Source organism: Pristis pectinata, chromosome 5, assembly GCF_009764475.1.
Source record: "Pristis pectinata isolate sPriPec2 chromosome 5, sPriPec2.1.pri, whole genome shotgun sequence".
Classification (NCBI taxonomy): Eukaryota; Metazoa; Chordata; class Chondrichthyes; order Rhinopristiformes; family Pristidae; genus Pristis; species Pristis pectinata.
Genome location: NC_067409.1, coordinates 84,866,459 through 84,886,976, shown reverse-complemented (window position 1 = coordinate 84,886,976; position 20,518 = coordinate 84,866,459). Strand labels below are relative to the sequence as shown.

The 20,518-nt window shown below is 41.1% G+C and overlaps 1 protein-coding gene across 4 annotated transcripts in view; it reads right to left on the bottom strand.

Annotated features, from left to right (window-relative positions):
• LOC127570353 (catenin delta-2-like) overlaps positions 1–20,518 on the bottom strand; it is a 909,541-nt gene that overhangs the window by 408,434 nt on the left and 480,589 nt on the right. The window lies entirely within an intron of this gene.

Here is a 20,518-nt window from a genome sequence, read left to right as displayed (position 1 = left end):
CACTGGAAAGCCAGGACATCATAATAGATTCAGAATTCAAATCTGTCCATTCTCTCTGCTGCTGGTCTTCCCTTTGAGTCCAGTGGGCTGTCATACTTTCTGGGTTTCAACAGCGTAATCGTTGAGTGCCACCTCTCAGAAATGGCACCAGTTTAAGATTCCAGTGATTCCAATGGGGGCAGTAGAACAAAAGTTCAGCTTTCTGCTGCAGACTGAATCTGGCAATTTTATCTTCCAGAACTTGGCCACTTCGGTCTGTGGTGCTTCCACACTTTTGGTGGTGGACATTGAAGACCCACTCAGGGAGCATTCAGTCTTATTCTATGTGTTATTCAAAATGGAGGAATACTGGTTCATCAGCTGATGAAGGACTGTGGGTGGTAATCAGGAGAAGGTTTCCTTGCCTACATCTGTCCCAATACCAGAAGTTTCATGAAGTCTGCAGTGACTCACAGGGTCACTCCCTCGTGCCTGTGTATCGTTCTGTTGACCTTCCAGTGGGTTTATCCTGCTAATGAGACACAATATGCCTTGGAATGTGATGGAGGAGACTGGTACTTTGTTTGAAAGGTATGATTCTTTGAGGATAATTATGTCAGGCTGTGGCATGGCTAGCTTGTGGGACAGCTCTCCCAATTTAGACACCAGTTCTCAGATGCTTTTGAGGAGGGTATTGCAATGCCGATTGATTTGGGAGCAACTTTCCCGTGCCTAAATTCTGGACCTAGATTGATAACAGGTACTCCACCAAGTTATAACCTTTCTCAGTTTCATCACAACAGTTATGGCACAACTGAGTGATTGCAAGGAATTTCCAAGGGCATTTCAAAGATAACTATATACTGGTGGAGATGCCCAAATATACAAAATTCATCACCTACGTCCTATTTTGTCACTGATTTTGTCACTGATTTGGTCACTTTCTTTAAGCCCATTGAAACACCTAGTATTATTGTGCCCCGAATGTTGCTTGAGGGAACACATACCACCTCCTCCTGGGTAAACAAGCAAGAGAATAGATGGAGCACAACTGCTAGGAAATCCTACACACAATCTGTTTGATGACTAATTCTGAAATCGTAATACATCAGCAACTTTGGGTATTTCCAGCAACATTTTAAACTCTCCAGAATATTGTCTGGTACACAGATATGCAGAGAATCACATGAGATTACCAAAACAATGGAGAAAAAGCCAAATTGTAAATGACGATTGACTGCTTTAGGAGAATCATGTTGGAAAATTAGTGGCATGACCAGCAAATAATACTTAATTTGGGTTCTGGATGCTGTTATGCACATGGGCAGGATGAGGCTTAATATACATAAATCCTTCAGGATAAAGTAGATGAAAAAATGAACATAAATAATATCTACAACAAATGAGATGTTGCATTGCATTTATAGGACTATGGATTATAAAATGAGATGCACGTTTTAGTCCTTATACAAGATCTTGGCCATGTCTTACAGGGAAAACTGTGTCCAGAATTAGTCTCCTCACGTGGGCTGATTTTGAGGTTTTTAGAAGTTGGAGAGAAAGGTGATTTAAGCTTAATTCCCATCATAAAACATGTTAATTATTGAGAATGGGTAAGAAAATTCAATTCTATATTTTAAAGCAGCACAGGTGATCTGATTGTTTATAAGTTGATGATAGAACAAACTCAAAAGTCTAAGTAAATCATTAAGGAAGAACTAGGGAGTCATAATTTTAAATTATGCACAGCCAGATCTAGGTTAGATGTCACAGTCAGAGAGAGAAACAGGCCCTCCGTCTTACCAAGTCTGCAATGACCATCAACCAGCCATTTACACTAATCTAATCCAGTTTTATTCTCCCACATTCTAACCATTCACCCAAGAGACAATTTACAGCAGCCAATTAACCTACCAACCCAACCCACACATCTTTGGGATGTGGGAGGAAACCAGAATATCCATGGGAAACACACATGGTCACAGGGAGAACATGCAAAATCCGCACAGAGAGCACCCAAGGTCAGGATTGAACAAGGGTCTCTGGTGCTGAGAGGCAGTGGCTCTACTAGCTGCACCACTGTGCCACCGCAGAGAGTAGGAATCATTGGACAGGATGCTTTCTCATGCAACTGATGTTAATTCATTGAATTCTTTCATGCACTAGCTGGATTTGGTTTTGATTGAGATCGATACAATCTCTAACAAAACTTTAGGCACAAACTTTTGGGAATTCAAGGTCAGAGTCATCTCCTGGATTGATTTTGATTTGTTGGAGTGGTTAAGATTTTCCTAGGTTCTGCTCCCTCCCTCCCCCCACCCCTCCCCCCATTGTTGAACTGGGCTTTCATCGTTTTTTCTCACCTCTCTCAGGTGGAATACCTTGGGTGGCTTTGGAAAGTGTACATTGTAAGATGCAAGGTATCACAAGTCATGGCTTAATGACGGATGTGATTGGGAACTGAATGTCTGAGGTACACAGTGTATAAGAAAGATAGGCAGGTAGGCAGAGGGGGTGGTGTGGCCCTGACGATTAGTAATGATATAAAATCAACAGAGAGAAGGGACATAGGGTCAGAAAAAGTGGAATCCTTATGGGTGGAGCTAAGAAATGGCAAGAGTAAAAGGACAGTAATAGCAGTTATATATAGGCCCCCTAACAGCAGCTGGGATGTGGACTATAAGTTACAGCTAGAAATAGAAAAAGCGTGTCAGAGAGACAATGTCAAGATAATTATGGGGGACTTTAACATGAAGGTGGATTGGGAAAGCCAGGAAGGCGGTGGATCTCAGGAGAGCAAGTTTGTGGAGTGTCTACAGGATGGCTTTTTGGAGCAACTTGTTGATGAGCCCACCAGGGGATCGGTTGTTTTGGACTGGGTGCTGTGTAACAAACTGGAGGTGATTAGGGAACTAAAGGTAAAGGAACCATTAGGAACTAGCGATCACAATATGATTGAGTTCAGTTTCAAATCTGAAAAGGAGAAGCTGATATCAGATGTGTCAATATTTCAGTGGAACAAAGGAAATTACAGCAGCATGAGAGATGAACTGGCCCAAATTGACTGGAAAAGAAAGCTAGTTGGAGGGACGGCAGAGCAGAAATGGAGGGAATTTCTACAAGAAATAAGGAAAATGCAGGATGGATATATTCCAAGAAAAAAGATTATGAATGGAAAAATGGCACAAATGTGGATAACGAGAGAGGTTAAGGCTAAAATAAGAGCAAAAGGGAGGGCACACAAGGAAGCAAAAATTAGTGGGAAAACAGAAGACTAGGAAACTTTTAAAAACTTACAGAAATAAACTAAGAAGGTCATTAGGAAAGAAAAGATGGATTATGAAAGGAAGTTGGCAGATAACATTCAGAAAGATGCTAAGAGTTCTTTTAAATATATGAAGAGTAAAAGAGAGACACAGGTTGATATAGGACCAATTGAAAATGGTGCGGGAGAGATTATAATGGATAACAAAGAGATGGCAGAGGAACTAAATGAGTATTTTGCATCGGTCTTCACTGTGGAGGACATCAGCAATGTACCTGATAGTCAGGGGTCTCAGGGGATAGAACTGAGTCCAGTCAAGATTACTAGAGAGAAGGTGCTAGTGAAGCTAAATGGACTAAAGACAGATAAGTCTTCCAGACCGGATGAAGTGCACCCCGGGTTCTGAAGAAGGTGGCTTTAGAGATTGCGGAGGCATTGGTGATAATTTTCCAGGAATCAATAGAATCCGGCATGGTTCTGGAGGGTCGCAAATGTAGTTCCGACGTATAAGAAAGGTGGGAGGCAGCATAAAGGAAATTACAGACCTATTAGTCTGACATCAGTGGTGGGAAAGTTATTGGAATCGATCCTCAAGGATGAGGTTATGGAATACCTAGAGGTGCAAAGCAAGATAGGTCCAAGCTAGCATGGTTTCGTGAAGGGAAGATCCTGCCTAACCAACCTTTTTTGAGGAAATCTCAGGTAGAGTGGATAAGGGAGAGGCTGTGGATGTTGTGTATTTAGACTTTCAAAAAGCCTTCGACAAGGTGCTGCACAAGAGGCTGATTAATAAGATGAGAGCTCATGGAATTACAGGTAGGATATTAGAATGGGTGGAGCATTGGCTGGTTGGCAGAAAGCAAAGGGTGGGAATAAAGGGATCCTGTTCTGGTTGGCTACCGGTTACTAGTGGTGTTCTGCAGGGGTCGGTGTTGGGGCAACTTCATTTTACTCTGTATATTAATGATTTGGATTATGGAGTAAATGGTTTTGTGGCTAAGTTTGCAGACGACACCAAGATAGGTGGAGGAGTAGGGAGTATTGAAGACACAGGAAGGTTGCAGAGAGACTTAGATAGTTTAGGATAATGGGCAAAGAAATGGCAGATGAGATTCAATGTTGAGAAATGTGCCGTTGTACACTTTGGAAAAAGAAATAACCGGGCAGATTATTATCTAGATGGGGAGAGAATTCAAAGTACAGAAGTACAAAGGGACTTGGGGGTACTCATGCAGGATACCCTAAAGGTTAACCACCAGGTCAGATCGGCGGTAAAGAAAGAGAATGCTATGTTGACATTCATTTCGAGAGGTATTATGTAAGAAAGTAAGGAAGTGTTGATGAGGCTCTATGGGGCACTGGTGATGCCTCATTTGGAATACTGTGTGCAGTTTTGGGCCCCTTATCTTAGGAAGGATGTACTGATGTTGGAGAGGGTTCAGAAAAGATTTACGAGGATGATTCCTGGAATGAAAGGGCTTACTTATGATGAGCGTTTGTCGGCTCTTGGACTGTACTCACTGGAGTACAGAAGAATGAGAGGGGACCTCATAGAAATATTTAGAATGTTGAAAGGACTGGACAGAGTAGATGTGGTTAAGCTGCTTCCCTTGGTGGGTGAGTCCAGAACTAGAGGGCACAATCTTAGAATTAGAGGGTACCGGTTTAAAACAGAAATGAGGAGAAATTTCTTTAGCCAGAGAGTAGTGAAATTATGGAATTCTTTGCCACATACAGCTGTGGAGGCCCAATCATTGGGAGCGTTTAAGGAGGAGATTGATAGGTATTTAATTAATTTTTTTAATTTTTAAAAAAAAATTTAATTTTTAATTTTTATTTACAGCATGGTAACAGGCCCTTCCGGCCCAATGAGTCCACGCCGCCCATTTTAAATCCAAATTAACCTACCCGTACGTCTTTGGTATGTGGGAGGAAACCAGAGCACCTGGAGGAAACCCACGCAGACATGGGAGAACGTACAAACTCCTTACAGACAGCGATGGGAATGAAACCCTGATCGTAGGCTAGATAGGAATAGTTTTAGTTTAGCTCATGGAGCAGACTCGATGGGCCGAATGTCGTATGATCTTGTGACAATCATACAGACCCACTTGAATGGGCAGGAGGATCTTAACCTCACTGTCCTTGCTCATCTGTTCATATGTATGTGTCTTGAGAGCATTGAAATTGGGACACAAAAGCCAACCATATTAAGATATTTTAGTAAATTTGAATTAATATTCCTTTGGGAAATGCAGTGCTCCTTAAGAAAGAAGTCGTCAGTGCAAGATATTAATTTAACATAATTAAACTAACACAGTGCATCTAGCAGTCTAGTAACCATCAACTCAGGCAGATTTCTTGGAAGAAAAGGACAACAATCTATCAGCATGAAGTCACAATGAAACACAAGAATGAAATATTTATCACTGCAGTGTCAATACAGCTTACAATTCCATCTGATGTTTTCATTTTAGAATAAAAAGCATTGTCCTGTGTAATCAAGAGAGTAAATCGCCATTTGTAAACAATCACCAACAGCTTTTTATAATTGTTTCCTTTCTCAAATTCATTCAGTCATCCATCAAGAGGTGGTCCAGCTTCATTCCAAACTTACATTATTTGTAAGAAGCTGCAATGACTAACTCACAGTTTGCCAACTCACTCACTGCTGTTGAGCTCACTCAATTTGTTTAGTATATCCAATATGTGTGGTTAAAATGTGAAACTTCATGGGGTATCTGGGGTGAAATGCAAGAGAAAACTAGGAAACCAAAAAGAGGGATAATGTAAGGGAAAGATACTGTATATTGGAAGGCTGAGATTAAGTAAGATGGGAAAGTGGACTGTGGCCCGTGCAGTGCGTTAACACTGGCATACGTCTGGCATATTAACCTCTCTCTGTACTCTAATTCAGGTCTCTAGTTCATCTTTGATCTTCTTTTCTCTGTCACTGGCTGCTGTTTGGGCTTTAAGCATTGGAATTCGCTCTCTAAATCTCTACCTCTCTTGCTCTTTTAAGCTGTTCTATATCATCTCACCTGTGTCCTATCTATTCTGGTAACACTCCTGTGAAGGGCTTTGAATTGTTTTGTTATGTTAAAGGTGCCACAAAAATGCAACTGTATTTAATTCAATAACCTACTCTGTGTTCTAAACACTTGGCAATATTTGTTTATAATAGTTGCACATAAACCATAGAGATAATTTACATGTTATCAGACATTTCATATATTGCTTGCAGTTCATCAGGCTCTCTGAAAGCACTATTCAATTAGTCCCACTTCCATATTTTCCCCCCAGCTGTACAACTTTATCCTTTTCAAGTATATATTCAATTCCCTTTTAAAATGTGTTATCAAATCTGCTTAATCACTGTTTCAGGCAGATCATGTTAAATCATAGACATGTATACACCCGGCAAGGAAGTTATTTCTCTATTCATCTATTATATACCTCTGAAAATCTGAGTTGCTAATTATTCCAAATCCATGTTTTTGCAGGAACGATATTATTGTTTTTTTTGAAGTAGTACTTTGTGCATCTGATAATCTAATGCCTGCACTGAACAGGATTGAGGTATTGAACAGATCAATAACTTGTTCCAGCACACACTCCACTGGTTAGTCAAGAGTAGGGTGCGGCAAACAGGGTAGCAACTACCTCCTCAAGGTATCCTCTCTGTTAATCACTTAACATGACATTGCGCTCCAACTGTTCACTGTTTGTGTCTTCTCAATTTGCCCTTAATAACATCAACATAAAGAAGTTTGAGAAAGCAGGTGAATCACAATTTATGTAACATAAGGAGATCTGGTGCATCAGAAAATTAATTACTAATATGCAAGACTGAAAACTGTGTGCAAGGTGTACACCATAAAAAAGAACTTGCTTTTATATGGTGTCTTTTGTGACTCAGGATGTCACCAAATGCTTTACAGCCAATGAAGCACATCTGGTCACTGTTCCAGCAAAGGTATAATGGTTTCAAGTAGGATTATTTCGAAGCAAAACTAATACTTCATTAGTTCCCAAACCAATGGCCCTTGGGTTCTCATGTAACAAATGGCAATCTGGATGAGGTGCTTCACCAGTGTGCATGGAACTGCCTCCATGCCTTTAGAGTAGGGAATCATGAGAAAATCATAGGACTCACCAGAATGCTCATGACAAGAGAGTGACATGTTAACTGGTGGTAGGTGATTTGCTGGAAAAGTGACCAGAACTGCTTCATTAGCTGTAAAGCATTTGGTAACATCCAGAGTCACAAAGGACACCATATAAAAGTAAGGTCTTCTTTTATATGGTGTACGCCATACAAACACAGTTTTCAGTTTTGTATACTAGTAATTCATTTTCTGATACACCAGATTTCCCCATTGTACATCAGTTGTGATTCTCCTATTTTCTGAAAATTCCTTTCTTTTACCAGCAGAACTTCTTGTTATTTTTGTTTTGGCTATACCTGGTTTCATTCACCCTCCATATGTATATGTGTCTCTCTGGAATAATTTATTGTATGTATATCAGTCACACTGATACAGGATTCAGATTTATTGACGTGGCCTTCACTGAAGTCCTGGCTTTATTTTCCTACTCACTTTATGGGCAGAAACCTTTAATTCTTTGCTAATCTGCCATCTGTTCCTCCTTGTGTCGATGCCTTGAGTCATTCTTGCTGGCTGGCTTCCTTGAGTTTGTTTCCACCTATTTTCGTGGACAATTATCTCCTACTGCTAAGTAATCCTTGAACACTCATCTCAGAATCATTTAGAGATCCCATTGCTCCTTCACTCTGGAACCAGGGGAAATCAGCCCTGTTTATTAATTTGAGTTTTGAGAGCTGAGTTGCCTGCTTCACTGTCCACATGGTGTTTTTCACTGTCTTCTGGTGGGGACTGACTCCATTTCTGATAAATGATCCATCAACTTTAATTTTAATTGGAGTGAAACGCATTCATTTTGACTCAAAATGCCCTTCATTCTGACACAGGCTACTTTGATCATTCAGGGTGTGGTGGGTTTCAGTAGGTCAGAAAACAATGATTCATAAATCCCACTCCATTTCCATGTCTGCATGGCTTCATAAGAAACATCTGACAGAGAACTGACCAGACTCCACAATCAACACAAGAAAGGTATGACAGGAATTGATCTAAAGAGAGACTGATGCAGAGAGAAAAACAGAATGCTGAAAACACTCAGCAGGTAAATCAACATTTGTGCAGAGAGAAACAGAGTTAATGATCTGGACCTTGCAGATTATTCCTGGTGGTCCTGTTCAGAACAGCTGAGATTTAACTGTTTAAACCTCTGCAGACGATGATGGGCTCAGACGTCAAATCTGTCATCTGCACTCTGCTGCTGCATTATCCAGAGTGTCCAGTCCTGCAGATGTTACCCCTCATTACACTGGATTAAATTGCCTCTGGGATCCTGCACCATTCAGACCTGGAGCAGGATCCAAGATCATATTAATTTAGATCGGAACTTCAAAGCAAAAGACTGGAGCCAAAGTGGAACACAATTTGCTTTCTTTATGTTATTTCACTTTAACATTTTTAGTTGTTTATAATTCATTTAATATATTTTTCCAAAAAAACCTCAATTTTCCAAAAACATTTACTTCAATCTTGCTTTTTTTTAATTAGAGACACAGGAGACTGCAGATGCTGGAATCTGGAGCAACAATAGTCTGCTGAAGGAACTCAGCAGGCCAGGCAGCATCCGTGGAGAAAAGCAGGAGGTCAATGTTTTGGGCAAGGACCCTTCTTCAGGACTGAAGATGGGAAAAGGGGAAGCCCAATATATAGGAGGGAAAAGCAGAGCAGTGATAGGTGGACAAAAGAGGGGAGGTGGGGTGGGCACAAGGTGGTGATAGATAGATGCAGGTAAGAGATAGTGATGGGCAGGTGTGGGGGGAGGAGGGGAGAGCAGATCCACCAGGGGATGAGTCAAAGGTAAGGAGAGGAAGGAAAAAGGGTAGAAATAAGAGGGTAGGAAAGGGAAGAAGAGAAAAAGCATGACTGGGATGGGGGGCTGTGGTGAAGGGGAGTGGGGATTACTTAAAGTGGGAGAATTCAATGTTCATGCCATTAGGCTGCAAGGTTCCAAGACAGAAAGACCTTTTCCTATCTTCACTCTTTTCCCTCCTATATATTGGGCTTCCCTTTTTCCTATCTTCAGTCCCTCTTGTCCACCTATCATTGCTCTCCTTTCCCCTCCTAGATATTGGGCTTCCCCTTTTCCTGTCTTCAGTTTCCATCTTGGAACCTTGCAGCCTTAAGGCATGAACATTGAATTCTCCCACAACCACCTCCCCCCCACCATGCTTCTTCTCTTCTTCCCTTTCCTAGCATCTCCCTTTTTTCTACCTTTTTTCCTTTCTCTCCTTACCTTTGACCCATCCCCCAGTGGATCTGCTCTCCCTTCCTCCCCATACCTGCCTTATCACCATCTCTTACCTGCATCTACCTCTCACCACCCTGTGCCCACCCTGCCTCCCCTCTTTTGTCCACCTATCACTGCTCTGCTTTTCCCTCCTATATATTGGGCTTCCCCTTTTCCTACCTTCAGTCCTAAAGAGGGGTCCTGACCCGAAACGTTGACCGCCTGCTTTTCTCCACGGATGCTGCCTGACCTGCTGAGTTCCTCCAGCATCATAGTGTTTTTCATCTAGATTCCAGCATCTGCAGTCCTTTGTTTCTCTGTGAGAAGAAAGGAATTGTTGATGTTTCAGGTCGTAACAACCCAAAACATCAACAATTCCTTTCCTCCCACAGATACTGCTCGACCCACTGAGTTCCTCCAGCAGGTAGTTAGTTTTTAAAATAGCCCTGACTCTTACTTTGCTGGCTGTTGGGGCATTTCAGGATTAGGGCCTTGCTCTGAGCCACCAGAGGCCCTATTGCTACTCAGGCCATGACGATGAAATCCGGAATATGGATCACAGACAAATTAGCCCTCTGTATCCTGACCAAGTAATTCTGTGCATGGGGACCACGAGTGCCAATCTTTGGTTGCACTTATTTTTGTTGCATTTTAGCCAAATCACCTCAATTTATCCCCAGACTCATGTAGCAATACCATAGAACATCTGCTTGGAGAGAGTTCCGTTTATCTAACAGCTTTGATGACCTCCTGAAGCCCTTCATGGGTAATTTATTACTTTATAAATATAGCTACTGTTGCAATGTAGGAAATAATCAGCAGTGTTAACAGTGAGCAGATAGCCTGTTTTAGTGATGTTGGCTGAGGGATGAAAATTGGTCAGAGCACCAGGGAAAGCTCTGGAATTTTTTGTGCACACCCTAAAATGAAAGCAAAGCCTTAGGTTAACATTTCATCCAAAAGACAGCATATTCAACAGTATTCCCTCGATACTACATTGATGTGTTAGTCTAGATTTCATACTCATATCCCTGGAGTGGATCTTGAACCTTCTCATTTAGATGCAAGTAGCCTTCCAACTGAGATATTGCTGTTGCAGAAGCACAAAAATCAGATATTTCATTTGCATGATATACATCTCCATTAATGAGCCTGACTGTTTGCTAACATGCAAAGATAATCAGTCTAACTCTGCACTGATTTCACCAACATTCCATTACAACTCAGAGGTATAGTGAGGAGATTATATTGACTGATTTTTTTTTAATGTTTTCATTGACATGTTGCCAGACGTACACTGGACATGCAGTTGCATAAAACGATTGAAGTACCAGAGTCTCTGAGCATGGCTGAGAGGCAACAATGGAGTATGTGATATAATCACAGTAACTTGCAGGAAAACCACAATGTTCAATGTTGTGCGAAGCCTGCACTGTAAGCTGTGTTAGTTTTAGAACAACAATATACTGCACATTAAAGCCCAATGATGAAATTACTCAAACTGCTCTAGGCACCTTACTGTGTTTTGTGCCTGACGCTGTAATATTTCATTCATGCAAGTATTTCTTTGCCATCACTCTTAGCTTAAAATACAGGAGAGACAAGCAGATCACAGTGAAAACTCCATATAAGGATTCTTCATTTCTTAGACGTTATAAATATAAAGTGTGTTCAAGAAACATCTCTGTTAAATTTATACCACATCAGGAAATTAAATCCAGAAAATCATTTTACTGAACAATGCATAACTCGTATTGCTTGATGGCTGTCTTTCCCTTTGTCATTTGCAGGCTCAATGATATATCAAAACAAATCAAACACTTTGATTTATTATTTATCAGATAGGATGCCTGCAATGTTACACATCTTGCTTTCCCTTAACACAAGTGACATCCTACTCTGCAAATACATTCAGTCTCAGAAAACTTTCTGAATCAATCAGTCCCCATACTCAACAATCCTCCATTCCTATGGTGCTTCAAGCTCAAAGATATCATAACTCAATGTCAAGCTAGATAAGTAAACAAGGCTGTTCTTACTAAACCTTTCATGGCTTTTAATTATTTTCTCCAAGAGATTTTTAAAAAATAAATAGGATAATCAAATATTTGACCAGTGCTTCAACACAGAGAAATGTTGATCCATATGTTATGGTATTGGCACAAGACTTTGGGAAAGAAACTGAGCAACTAGTTAGAAATTGTCCTAGTAACTCGAATGGAACAGGCAGAGAAAAAGAGTTGTTTGATCTATCTAAAGAGTCTACACAGTTTCTCTCGTTGACACTATCTCACCAAGTAATGTTGATTTATGTGAATCTCAAACCCTTCTGCACTTCTCTCAAGATGTTTCAAAGATCTGAATAGTGACCTAGTTTAAAAAAGGATTTATTTCCCCAGATTCCTGCCAAGCTTCACTAAAGGAAACTTTGTAACATGCTTAATAATGTTTGAGTGAGAATCGTACAGAATTAACTAACAGGTGATAGATATTATTAAATTGTTGGATGCCCAGTCTTTACATACCTCCAGCCTCAATCGGGGAGGTCTGAGGACCCTCTGCTTCTTTCTGGAACAAAGGTCCAACCAGCTCCCCTTCACTAATACTCTCATCTGCCTGGCAGAACCTGTTCTAACCCTGAACAACTGATTCTTCTCACTTTCTACAAATCAAAGGTGTAGCCATGGGCACTCACGTGGGCCCCAGCTACACATGTCTTTTCACTGGCTCTGTGGAACAGTCCTCGTTGCAAACCTTCTCTGAACACAACTCCCCAACTCTTTCTCATTTCATCTCTGACTGCATTGGTACTGCCTCCTGCACCTGTACGGAACTTGTCAATTTTATCACCTTCACTGTGAACTTCCATCCCACCCTCAATTTTACTCAGACCACACACCCCCCTTCTGACACCTTTCTCTCTTTTGGGATCTCTCTTCCCCATCTCAGGAGAAAATTATCTAGTGACATTTACTGTAAACACACCAACTCCACAGCTACCTAGACTATACTTCCTCCCACCCAGTCTCTTGTAAGGAATGCCATTCCTTTCTCTCAGTTTCCCTGTCTCTGCTACATCTGTTCTCAAGATGAGGCTTTCCATTCCAGAACATCTGAAATGTCCTCCTTTTTCAAGAAACATGACTTTCCTACTACTGTAGTTGATGGAGCCCTCACTCGCATTTCCTCCATTTCCCAGACTGATCCTGTCAACCCCCTCCCCCCAGATAGAATAGAGATCGAATTCTCTTGATCCATGCCTCCATTTCCCAGACTGATCCTGTCAACCCCCTCCCCCCAGATAGAATAGAGATCGAATTCTCTTGATCCATGCCTCTCACCCCACAGCCTCCACATCCAGCACATCATCCTTTGTCATTTCCGTCAGCTGCAACAGGATCCCACCACCAGTCACATCTTTTCCCTCCTCCGCCCCTTTCTGCAGGGACCGCTCTCTCCGTAACTCCCTGGTTCGCTCATCCCTACCCACCCATACCTCCCCATCCCCTGGCATTTTCCCATGCAGCCATAGGAGGTGCAACATCTGTCCCTACATCTCCTCCCTCACCACCGTTCAGGGACCTGATAGCCCTTTCAAGTCAGGCAAAGGTTCACATGTACCTCCTCCAATTTCATCTGCTGCATTCAGTGCTCTCAATAAAGCCTCCACTACATCAGTGAGACCAAGCACAGACTAGCCGACCACCATGTCCCTCCGCAATGGCCATTTTGAGCTCCTGGTTGCATGCCATTTCAACTCCCCTCCCCATACCAACTGTCTGTCCTAAGCCTTCTCCACTGCCAGGGCGAGGCCAAACACAAACTAGAAGAACAGCACCTCCTATTCCACATGGGTAATCTGCAGCCCAATGGTATGAACATTGAATTTTCCAATTTCAAGTAAATCACATCCCCCATGCCCCTTATTCTCTCTTTCTGATCCATCTACTGTGACTTCCCTGAGAGTGTATGAAGGTGGTGGGACAAGTTGAAAAGACTGCTTCAAAAAAAAGTTTTTGGGATCGTTGACTTTACTACTTGAGGAACAGAGTACAACTAGAAGTTGTGTAAAATCTTTGTATAAAACACTGGTTCTTCTCAGCTGTTGAAAGGCATACCACAGTTTAGGAATGATATGAAGTCCTTGAAAAGGATGCATAGCTGATCAATTACAATGGAACCAGAGATGAAGAATTGAGGTTAACAGGAGCAAGTGGACATGGTAAGGCTACTCTCCTCAGAGCAACTTAAGAGGAGATATGATAGGAGGTGTTCAAAATCATGACTGGTTTGAATAGGGGAAAGAAGGAGAAACATTTTCTGGTGGCAGAACGGTCATTAATCAGAAGACATGGATTTAAAGTGATTGGCAAAGGAACCAGAAGTGAAATAAGGAAAACATATTACACAGTGAGTTCTTGTAACTTTGGATGCATTTCCTTAAAGTGTGATGGAAGCTGATTTAAAGGAGAACTGAATAAATACTTAAAGGGAAAGGAAATACAGGGCAATGGGAAAAGAACATGAATGTGAGAAAAATTCCTAAGCACTGAAGAGCTAGCACAGGTACAATGGACTAAATGGCCCCCTTCTTCTAGGCTGTATTATTCTCTGACCCCATCCACACACTTTTCTAGTTCCTCCACCAGGCATTTCATATCTGGCAAAACAGTAAAAACAAAATTTACCTCCGACACATGGAACTATTATCATCTCCTTACTTCTGCCATAACGCATGAGGCAAGAGCTGAGTCGAGCAATTTCTTTGCGTTAACACTTAAAGTGTGAATAAAAAATAAAAATTCCAAGCTCTATGTAAGAAAACATGCCTTGTCTAGCTTTCATTTCAAATTATTTAACTTCCAAAGAGACAGAAATTATTTTTGAATCAATGCTTTGACCTCCATTGTAAAGATATTGATCACCAAACTAGTTGTCCAAGGCTGTAATCTTACGACAGCAAATGCTTTAGAAAATCTAGGACTATCTGTGACTAAGATGTCAGAAGTATTTGAGATGTATCAAATGTCACAAATAGACTTTGTGACAATAAATTTATCTTTTATGTTTCTATATTATTCCTGTTTTTGTTCACACTCATTCATCTCTGACCTTTACTTTTTCTTCTCTTCCTTCACAAAATATCTTGTGTCATTTTCTCTAGTTCCCTTTTCATAACTTTCCTGTTTGATGATTCCAAGGCATTCCTAGCTGGTTTCCACTTTCTGGAAACCTGACATCACTGCAAACTCTTCTGCCAATATCCCAACTCATTTTAAGTCCCACTTACCCATCATTCCTGACCTACAGAGGTTTTGGTCTGCTAATGCCCTGAGCTTAAAAGCTTATTATTGTGTTTAAACTTCCCTAAGGCATCAGGTCAAGTCAGTCTTGGTGCTACTGACACTGTTGGGGCACCTTAAATGCTGTAACACCCTGCTCTACCCTGCCTTATATTTGGCCAGATTTGGCTAGCATTGTTACCTCAGTCTTGACCAATCTGGTATGGCAGAGTTTGTTTGGCATGATGAACAGATATGGTAGCAACCTTTTCTTTTTAGATATGCATAGCCATTGCCTGACAGGGAATCATCTGCACTTTGACACTTCTTGAATGGAAAGCAATAGAGCTAACCCTTTGACCTGAAACATTAGTTCTGTTTCTCTTCCCACAGTTGCAGCCTGACTTGCTGAGTGTTTCCTGCATTTTCTCTTTTTATTCTAGATTTCCTGCAGCTGCTGCACGATTTTTTTATATATGATTTTAGCTGAGATTGAAGGCCAGTGTTGACAGGCTTTGTTGGCACCACGAAGCAGACCAAAAGAACCTGACCCACAAAATCCATGCCTCAGCCACACCCCACCACCCCCCACCCCCCAATCATCACCACCACCCACTTCGGTAATCTCCATCTCTGTAGCCTCTTCCACCCTTACGATACTCTGGTTTTCCTGCACTCCTGCTAAGTGAGATGTTGTGCCTTCCTTTATTCCTCCACTGGAAATCATTCCATCAGTTCCTAGTCTTGAGATATGAAAAGCTCTTGCTAAACCTGTCTGCTTTTCTCTCTCATTAAAAAACCTTTTCAAAACTCACCTCTTTAACTGAGCCTTTGTTTTTTTTTTATTCTCCTAACATCTCTTTGTGGCTGAATGCTGGATTTTTTTTTTGACTATACACCTGTGAAGGATGGTGAAGCCTTTTACTATGTTAAAGAGTTTATATAAAATAGATGTTTGAAACTGCTTTTCCTATATGTGCTTGCAATTGCAAGATGGAAGGTGAAAACCATGGACATCCAGGACAGAACATGAGACTATGTAACATGTTGATGAAATACCCTTTGATGGGTATAGTGAGAGTTAGCACTTGGATCTTTGTTGTGCTTTTTCCATAGAAATGATCCATACATAAATAAGAAGTCAACTGTAGATTTCTTTGGTTGTAAATGGCAAGAAGGTAAGAGCAAAGGATCAGTTACTAAAGGAGAAGGAAATATTCAGCAGATCAGGCAGCATCTGTAGAGAGAAAGAGAGCTGATGTTTCAGCTCGATGAAAGAATCCTGATCAAACATCATTGACCTGAAATATTAATTCTGCTTTGCCTAGAAATTGAAGTTCATCCTTAATTGGTATACTAAATGAGTGTCCAGTTGGGCTTCCAACCAAAAATTGCAAAATTGGGAAAACTTAAATCTCTTAAAAAAAGACTAGGGTGGTTTCCACTGCTGCATTAAACTGGGGCGTGTGTGGTTCCCAAGAGTGGCTGCCTGCAGAGATCACAGCCGCTACATCATTGCCAGTAGGAACCATGGGAAGCCAGGAAGAACTTTAAACAAGCTGTGGAAAAGGCTGCCCCAGAAACGAAGGGAAACATGGGAGCTGGGGCAATAAATGAGTCTTAATTGTATTTGTCCACCTCCCAGGCAATCACTGGGACAGATCGAGTCCCACGTTGCAAGTGCCTCATGTGGTCACAGCACCAGCTGATCACTGCCAGAATTACAGCCAGTTTGTATCACTGCTGTGCATTGATGCAGTAAGCACTGTGAGATTCAGCAATGACATATACAGAAGGCAAACCATTAAAAACTCAAACAGGCAGATGCAGACAGCAACACATCAGTGTCCTTGCTGATGTGCTCCTCGTTTTACTGGAAGTTATGAACAAAATTCACAGGTTGCACTTTATTGCTCCAATTTCTGTTGGTAAGACAGAAATGAGTGCTGTATACACTGACAGCATTGTATGCATGATTGACACCAGAGAAATATCACATGCACGAAGGTTAATCACACCAGGCAGAATCTTGTCCAATTTCCAGATGGGCAGCCTTCCATCAGGAAAGGTTGCTTTCATGTTTAATCATGTGAAAAAAAACTTTTGTGGACAGTTTACATACAAAAAGGGGACAAATGATTCCAATTTTTTTTACCTGTTTCTCTCTTCACAAATATTGCCTAGCCTGCTGAGTATTTCGAGCACTTTGTTTAATTTCAAACTTCCAGCATCTACAGTGTTCTAGTTTAGGAATAAGATGGAAGGATTTGCTTCAATTACGTACCAGGGCAGACAAACAAAAAGCACAGTACACCAAGTGAAAAACATGCAGCACTGCCACACAATGGAGGAAACAGTACAGAGAAACCAGGGTCAGTGGTGAACATTTTGCTTTCCACTCCAAGTCAATATACCAAACAGATACAAGCAGCAGGTGCTAGAACATATCAAAGGATTAAATAGCATGACTAACGTTAATATAGAATGTTACTATAAAATAATCACATTACAGGTCAAGGGCACAGAAATTTAAACAACATAAGTGTTTCAAAAATTTACAGGTGAAGAGATAAGTGCAAGGACTAGAGGAACAACAGCATTTTGAAGAAACAGTGAATGGTCGGCGTTTTTATTTATTTTTCTTGGAGGAAGCTTGAGTCAATACTTGGGCAACCTTGACATTCTCTTACCGCGTGCTGTTAATTCAACAACATATATCCATCATTGACTCTTCAAGTTCTACAAATTTAGTCACATTCTCTTTAAAATTTCCAGCCTTCACCTTTAGCCTTGATTTTATGGCAAAGAAAATAACTTGTGCATTATTACTTCTTTTCCTTGTTGCACTGCAGCTTATTCCTATCTTTTGTGTTAATTAATTTTACCATTTCATTCATCAGTAACACTTCACGTGTCATTCAAGACCTGGACATGTATTCAATACTTCGGCTTCCTGCTTCAAAATGAGATTTTCTTTCACTTCTTTTCATTTCTTTTCCTTTTTGACACATATTAGTCACTGAACTTTTGAAGGCAATTCATTGTGCAAAGCACTTTGAGAAATATGGCATATAAAGCGAGTATTTTTCTGGTCACCCATTCACTGACAGCCTCTCCTTCTATCATTTATCCAACAAATATCCTTTCAACAGTTTTCCTCACCAACTTAAAACCCAGGCAGGCATCGTCACATTCACTGATATCCTTGCATAAATCAACCCTAACCTCCAACAAACCATTCCTTCAAAATCCTAATTAAGAGAAAAAGCTTACAAGAAAGTCTTGAGGCTCTACTTGTGTTCTGTCTCCTAGGTTACCAAGGCTCGACTTTGAAGAGGAGACCAACAATAAAGGGATTTTTGAATAATAGGAAAAAATAACAAACTTGTATTTATACAGAACTATTTATGACCCGTGGGTAATCCAAAGTGCTCTGTACCTAATAAAATACTTCTGGTGTATTCACTATTGTAACACAGCAGCCTATTTAAGCAAGATCTCTAAGAGAATTCTGGCAAATGACCAGATAACCTGCTTTTGAGACTGCAGCTTCTTTGGTTTAGCTGCTTAGTAGGGCAATAATGGAAGCAGAGCTACCAATTAAAGACCCTTTATGGAAGACATCAAATTTCAACCAACAGCAGTAGTTTAACAACATTTAGTTCTTAAAGGTACACCAACCCTCATGTACACTACACTGCTTCACCATAAAAAGTCATAAACCTATACAACCTAACTACTTAACACGTAAGCACCAAGTTTTCACCTTCCATCTTACCTTGTCCTAAAGCTCTAGTAAACCAGCTCTCTAAATAGATTACGGGCTCTTCCTTTGACCTGCTTGGTATCAAGCTCTGTGAATTAAATGTACCACGTGGATGATTTTTGGTACATTTTTGTACCATCTACTGCTGTTAGTTGAAAGTTGACACCTTCAGTAAAGGAAGTTTAATTGGTATCTTTACTGAGAGAAAGCTAAATCACTGTTCAAATGATAATCTGGAGTCAGGTTGCTTGTGATGGACTGCTCTTTGCCCTAGGACATCTTACAGTGGTTTAATTCTATGACCCACTTGTAACCTTTCTTTGCAGGCTTGTTCCACAATCTTGTGGTGGTCTCTACAGGTGTTTCAGTAATGGATACCTCCAAACTTAGAACCCCGCTTCCTCCATAATACAGTATTTGTTTCACTTACTCCCTGTAGTGCAAGACACCTGCCCAACTCTTTCAGTCAGACACTTGAATGCTTGGGGATATCCCATTCTCCATCACACAGTTTCACCAGATCCTCTGGGTTGATGTCATTTTGATTTTTTTCTCAATTTCCTAAGATGTGATAGTTGCATGCAGACCCAGGTTCTGGTTTACCTCCTTTCAAGGAGATCTCAGAGTTTGTGGTGTAGCCAGCCTTTTAGCCCAATCTTCACACGTCCCTTCAGAAGGACTATTGTTAAATTCAATCTGCAATAGGGCTGGTGCATCACCATTTGTACCTCGATCACCACACCTGCCTCGTGGAGAGCGCCACTCCCCTTCACTCTGACTCTCATCCTGGGCTTTCACTCCTTTCTCAGGTAACGGAATGGTAGCCATTGATTCCTTGTTTTCCTTGACTATGTTGGTGTTGCAGCTGGTTACTCTGGTCTGGCAGAATCTGTGAGCTCTGGACCTCTTGGTACATCTCCAGCCAATCTGACCAGTGCTCTGTTTGGGTGGGACCAGCAAGCCTTGAAGTATGAACAGGTCTTGAATATCCTCGCGACTCAACACAATGAACATCTCAAACACACAGTTCCTCAATCCAGGTACTCAGTCCAGTCTGGGCCATTGATCACTGGTATGTGCTTTGAGCCCATAACCATGATAGGGCACTGGATCTGTCTGTACTGGCAAGCCAACAATTTACCTGCTCTTAACTCAAAAGGGTCCCTAACACCACTTTGGACTACGACAGTGTGATGCAGTATTTATAAGCGTGACTATCTTTGCTTTCTCAATCAATAATGTAGCCTTAAGTGCACTGTCTTTATCCTCTTTGTGCAATAAATGCTATTCAACTTCCCAACTCCACCACTTCGTTATTCTCTATTGATGCCTCAGTGGGACTGTTCCAAACCCTGTGCACCCTTGCATCCCAAGCAGCAAGATTGACCATCTTTACTACACAAGCATATAAATAAGGAGCAGGAGGAAGCCACATAGTTCCTTAAGCCCACTCTGCTACTTAATAAGATCATGGCTGATCTGAATGTAACCTCACCTCTACATTCTCATCTACTCATGGTAACCTTTCACCCCCTTGTTTATCGAATATCTATCTACCAGTGCTTTAAACATATTTGAAGACCCTCTTCCTCAAAAGGTGACAGGTTTTCCAAAAGTCTCGCAACCCCCCAATGCGAAAATTACTTTGCCTCATTTCTGGCTTAAATGGGCAACCCCATATTTTAAATATTGACTCCTAATTCTAGATCTCCCAACAAGGGAAATCATCATCTTCACAGCCACTTTGTCAAGACCTCTCAGAATCATGCATGTTTCGATCAATATATTTTAATCAAGTGTTAACTTCTCCAGGGACTTGCAACTCCATGTAATATG